Source organism: Babylonia areolata, chromosome 2 (genome assembly GCF_041734735.1).
Source record: "Babylonia areolata isolate BAREFJ2019XMU chromosome 2, ASM4173473v1, whole genome shotgun sequence".
Taxonomy (NCBI): domain Eukaryota; kingdom Metazoa; phylum Mollusca; class Gastropoda; order Neogastropoda; family Buccinidae; genus Babylonia; species Babylonia areolata.
Genome location: NC_134877.1, coordinates 44,839,340 through 44,845,975, shown reverse-complemented (window position 1 = coordinate 44,845,975; position 6,636 = coordinate 44,839,340). Strand labels below are relative to the sequence as shown.

Below are 6,636 nucleotides of genomic sequence, written 5' to 3'. Positions count from 1 at the left end.
AGTTGGTGTGTTTATCTGTGATTGAACAAGCTGTGGATATTACCCATGATAGGATTCGTTATGATGAATCGTGAATGTTTACCACGTATGAAACACATTCTGGAGATTTATTAGACTGACCAGTCGTGGAAAGACAAGGTGAATACTGACCAGTTGTGGATAGACAACGTAGGACTGTATTGATCAGTCCTGGAAAGATTACACTGATCAGTCCTGGAAAGATTACACTGATCAGTCCTGGAAAGACAACGCGGATACTGATCAATCCTGGAAAGATTAGATAAACGTTTGTCAGTCACCAGTACACAGTGTGAACATCTAGGTGTGGTGAAAAGGCGGAACTGATGTCATTAATCTCTGCTCCTGCCTTCATCTGAAGCCCAGGATTATCCACAGATGTCCAGGATTATCCACTGATGTCCAGGATTATCCATTGATGTCCAGGATTATCCAGTGGTGACTCTGTCTTCCTTTGATTCCAGGATTATCCACTGATGTCCAGGATTATCCACTGATGTCCAGGATTATCCACTGATGTCCAGGATTATCCAGCGGTGACCCTGTCTTCCTCTGACGTCAAGGATTATCCAGCAGACCAGAATCCTGCACGAGGGAACTAGCGACGTTGAAAGGAGGACAGAGAACGGAGAACGTGTAAGTGAACTGTTTTCTCTACATAGACTTCAGCACCGGGTGGTGCTTGCACAAAAACGTGCAGTCAGACGGACAGTCAGACAGACAGTCAGACAGACAGGCAGATAAACAAACGTGCAGGGAACATAGTACAATGAGTTTGGTGCAGAATGAAGTGGGCAGGGCCGGATGAATGAAAGATCTGTCAAGAAAATTATCCCTATTCTCTCAGATGGACTGAAGTAAGTACACTTGCATGTGCCGGATTTTTCGGGTAGACAGACGATAACAGTTGACGCCACTGGTAACAGTATTACATTTTACCACCCATACAATCACCAGTACAAGACCTATTGTACATCTGATTGAATGACACAGGAAATGACGATGAGCGCTCAATGGCAGCCGTCAATCGGCAGCCTGTTGTGCAAATGATCCCGTGTTTGTAAAGCGCCTAGAGCTTAGTCTTCGACGGAGGATAGGAGGATAAGTATCCTTATCATCGTCATCATCATCGTTTTTTTACAACAGGTAATATCAACTGACGCCATTGTCACAAGTGTTACCACCCATGCGATCATCTATAGAGGCCAAGTGATACCAGTTTACGTCACTGTCACCAGTGTCACATTTCACCACCCTTACATTCACCTGTACCGATCTCTTTACATGTGATATCAATTTATGTCACTGCCACTAGCATCACATTTTATCACCAATACCATCACCTGTGCAGAAAATACCTTTCGTAAGGTGATATCAGTTTACGCCACTGTCAAAAGTGTTACGATCCACACAATCACATGTGGAGGGCATCTTTTAACTGGTGATATTAGTTTTCGCCACTGTGGCTATTGTCATGTTTTACCTCCCTCACAGTCACCTGTACAGATCACCTTCTTTAAGGTGATATCACTCTAAGCCACTGTCACAAGCGTTGCGACCTATACAATCACCTTTTGGGCATCTTTTAACAGGCAATAAAAAAGAAAAGAAATTAGTTTACGCCACGGTTGCCTGTGTCACGTTTTGCCACCCACACAATTATCTGTACAGAACACCTTTTTAAAGGTGAAACCAGTTTATACCACCCATACAATTATATGTACATAACTCCTTTTTAAAGTTGATGTCAGTTTATACCACCGGTGTCTTGTTTTACCTCCCTTACAATAACCTGTACAAGATACAGGTGGTGATATCAGTTTACGCCACCGTCATCAGTGTTTGGGAAGAGAAGGGAAGAGGAAGACGTTGGAGCCAGTGCACTTGATGAGCGAAGTGTCCTCCTGGGTTAATGTTATATCTCAGCACAGAAGAGAATTATTCCACCCTGGACATCATTATACTACCTGCGACATTTATTGCTACCCAAGACAACTCTTGGCACAACACAGAATGACGTATTAATGACGTCACCCGGGTGACTCTCTGCACGGGAATTAATGTCGGCTACGTTCATGCTGGTCAGAGTTCAGCCGGCGATATAACTGCCGATGACCTGACACAACCCTCCGCACAGATATCAGTCTACCTCCTCTTTTCCCCTAGAAGAAACCTAAATGCTATAAGCTATCAATATTCCTCCGCCCCACCTCTCTTCCATGGACATACATTGAGACAAATATCACTTTGCATTCCACCTTAGGACATAACTCGGGACATATATCACTATATCTCGCACTGGGACATAGCTCATGCCATATATCACTTTGTATCCCATGCTAGGACATACCTCAAGACAGACATCACTTTGTACACCAACCTAGGGCGTACCTCATCGCGGACTTACTAACATCTTTTTAACAGCCCCTACGATATAGAAAATTATATCTTTAGGACATTTTTCTGCCGTCAGGACAATCCTTTTTTCAAAACATCTTTTTTTAACACCCACATAATCACCTGTACATAACAACTTTTTATCACCCATACAGCAACGTGTGCGAATAATCTTTTACCACCCGTTCAATAAACTATACATAACATGTTTTTCCCACCCTTACAATCACTTGTACAGAATTTTTTCCGACACAGAAAATGGAGAACAGAGTGAAGACATTGCCAGTTCAGTCCCACACCTCAGCAGATTATTCTGGACCTGTGAGATGAATGGGTCTCTCACGAGTTTGACCTGGAATATCTTTCAGACTGTTTTTGTTTTTATTTTAAGTAAGTCAGACTATTTTATTTTGACCCAACGTTTTCATCTCAGTGTTTAAAAATGCACACAAAACCCCGACCCCCGCAACACAACAACAAAAACCCACTGCAAAGTGAACACTAAAGCGTAATATATTAGTGTGTGTGTGTGTGTGTGTGTGTGTGTGTGTGTGTGTGTGTGTGTGTGTGTGTGTGAGAGAGAGAGAGAGGGAGAGATTACCAAGTGAACCCAGGACCATCCATCAATGATTTTTTTTCATTTGAATCCGACTGTTCCTGTTGTGTAATAGTGAACGTAACTTCAGGAGACCTGTTCAGAATCAGAATCAGAATTGGAATGACTTTATCATCTCAGTAAGGGAAATTAAGCTTTTATCTACAGTGATACATTCATGATTTTAAGTCGCTGTTATCCACGGTGATACACTGGTGGTGTTCATTCAGACTGCTCAAGGCGCGTTAAACGTTCGTATCACCCCCTTCATAACAAGTGCAAGTGAAACCAGTTCATTGCATTTTGAACATAAACCTGATAATTGTATTTTGAACAGAAACCAGTCCACTGCATTTGATCATAAACCATTTCATTGAATTTTAGACATAAGAAGAAAACGTTCATTGTATTTTAAACAGAAACCGGTTTGTTGCATTTTAGACAGAAACCGGTTTGTTGCATTTTAGACAGAAACCAGTTCACTTGATACAAAATAGAAACAATTTCATTGCATTTTAAACAGAATCCAGTCTGTTACAGTTTGAACTGAAACCGGTCAATTGCATAGCATTTTAATCAGAAACAATTTCATTGCATTGCGCTTTAAACAGAAACCAGTTCATTGTATCTTGTACATAAATCAGTTCATTGTATTTTAAACAGAAACCAGTTTATTGCATTTTAGACATAAAAAGTTCACTGCATTTTAAACAGAAATCGATTTGTTGCATCTTAAACAGAAACCATTTCATTGCATTCTGAACAGAAACTAATTCATTTGAACAGTATCAGTATCAGTATCAGTAGCTCAAGGAGGCGTCACTGCGTTCGGACAAATCCATATACGCTACACCACATCTGCCAAGCAGATGCCTGACCAGCAGCATAACCCAACGCGCTTAGTCAGGCCTTGAGGAAAAAAAAAAAAAAAAAAAAAAAAAGCGTACATAAATAAATAAATAAATAATAATTATGATAAAAAAGGTAGTAGTAATGAAAATAATGATAAAATAATAATAATAATAAATAAATAATTAAATAAATAAGACAACAATGATGATAAATAAGCAAATAAATATAAAACATGAAGACACACATTCACACATACACCCACACATGCATAACAGATATGCCCCCAAAACGCAGTTTCATAGATATGAAAGCACAGTCAAATACATATAAACGTACATGAGCTCCAACACACACACACACACACACACACACACACACACACACACACACACACACACACACACACACACCACAAATTTCCCTGCACCTCCTCTACCCCCTCCTCCACACGCTCGGAGTTTCTAGTCTATGTATCGCAGCTTCCACGGCACACACACACACACACACACACACACACACACACACACACACACACACACACACACACATACACGCACACGCACACAACACGCACACGCACACACACTCACACACACAGATGAACACTTACTTGTACAAGCACACACACACACGCCCATATCTCCCACCCCCAACCCCACACACATATATACAAAGATATATATATATAATATATACGTTCCAATATCCTGATGCTCCCACAGTGTAGGCATGCATACACTCACATACCTCATCCTCTATCTCACCTCCTCCCTGCACCCCCACCTCCCCCTCACACACACACACACACACACACACACACACACACACACACACACATGCACAGAACTCTCCTGACACTTGTGTACACTTACACTCTCACGCATGCACAAACGCACTCAAAAACACAGACCCACACATACACACAAACACACACACACACACACACGCACAGAGGCTGCCACTGATTGGCCGCAAGAGGGATGGGAAAAGATCTCTGATGCCAAGAATGTGGCGTCTAGTGTGTTGCTCAGTCTACTGTATTTGGAAAAGCCCACAGAGACTCTGTTCCGTTTTGAAGAAATTTGCGCAATGTTGGTTTGGAAATGATGCCGATATTTGTTTGATTTGCAAAGCATCGTGCTCTACCTTTCATGTTAGACTTACGGCCGCTCCCGCTCTCTGCTTTTATTTCTTTGAGGCGATCGATGGTGTGATGGCCTTGTACCTGTTCTTTTTGATATTCTTTGACTTTTCTGAGGATTTCCGATTTTCCTAGATGTAGGCCGCTCGTTGGTGTTGCGTTACCAGCAAGTCTGTCAGCTCGCTCATTTCCCTTAACTCCTGCATGTCCCGGGCAGTATGACCATGTGAGTTTTTTTATCTGAAAGTTGCGCATTGCCTTATGCCACTCTGGGCTTCCCATTCCGTTTCCAATTTTCTGTATGAGGTTCATTGAGTCTGTTAGAATCATGGCATGTTGGTTTCCGGGCGTATGGATGGACGATAGCCACTGGAGGGCATGTGTCACAGCTTCAACTTCCATCGTTAGGCTGGAGGTTGTGACTTTGTAGGCAGCATTCTCTTCCCTAACTGTTTTTCCATTTTGTTTCGCAGTGAATCCCCAACCGGATTGGTCTTTGGTGACTGAGCCATCTGTGTATATGATGATGTCCTCTTCTTTACTGTTTTCTTCTATGAGTAGCTTCACTTCCGCATCAGTTTTGCCCTCTGGCCATTCCCGACAATGTCTTCCTAGAGTGGGTGAAATGGCTGTGTTGAATAGATGGCTGAGGTTTTCGGGGTTTTTCTCCCATTCTTTTGTTTCTTTCAGGTCTTGTAGTCGGCATACTAGCTGGATTGTGTCTTCTGCTTGCCCCATCCATGATCTTCCTCGTCCTAGACGGCTGCCTTTTGGTGCTTTGACTGCGTCATTCAGTGGGTTTTGAGGGTTTTCTAATGCTTTGAAGTAGGTCTTGACCTGTTCTAACTTGTTTCTGGCCTGCACTGAAGGAAGGTCAAGCAGGTATCGCATGGTTTCTGTGGGCGTGTCTTTTGTTGTTCCAAGGATCAGCCTCATAGCTTCATTTTGTACTCTTTCTAATTTTAGGAGGTTGCTTTGAGACGGTGTTGTTAGCCCAAGTCCGTAGTCGATCACACTGAGGACGAGTGATTGGTATAGCAGGAAGAGGTGGCGTTGTTCAATACCTTTGGTTGCCATTGCCTTTAAGACTGAAAGGCCTTTTTTGCATTTGAGAACAGCATTTTCCGTATGTTTTCTGAAGGTCAGCATCCTGTTTGAACAGAAACTGGTTTGTTACAGTTTGTACTGAAACCTTTTTATCGCATAGCATTTCAATCAGAAACCATTTCATTGCATTTTAAACAGAAACCGGTTCATGGCATTGCATTTTAAACAGAAACCAGTTCATTGCATTTAAACGAAGTGATCCAAACATAAAATGATATCTTGGTCCATCACCTTGTGTGTTTTACAAAGGTTGCCTTTTCGTGAACAATAGCGGGCCGGTGTGAGTGATATCCCTGTGGTGACCATGCTCTGGTCTCAGCACACATTGCTGGGTGACAATCACAACAGACCACGGGACATCCGTTTGCAGGGACATGTCTCTGATCAATCGTGACTGTGTGTGGGGTTGGAGATTGGGGGTTGGGAGGGGGGGGGGTATGTACAGTGTCTGTGACGAAGTGGGAGCAGGGGGAAGAGAGGGTGGCTCCCGCACAAAGACATGATAGCTGTACAGCTAGGTCTGTGC

General features: G+C 42.6%; 1 pseudogene across 1 annotated transcript in view; it reads left to right on the top strand.

The window, feature by feature from the left end:
• LOC143301804 (octopamine receptor beta-2R pseudogene) overlaps positions 1-6,636 on the top strand; it is a 28,428-nt pseudogene that overhangs the window by 1,261 nt on the left and 20,531 nt on the right. Inside the window, exon 1 of the transcript XR_013057841.1 lies at positions 1-654. This exon is cut by the window's left edge and continues 1,261 nt beyond it. The product of XR_013057841.1 is annotated as an octopamine receptor beta-2R pseudogene (transcript). The remainder of the gene's footprint in view (positions 655-6,636) is intronic.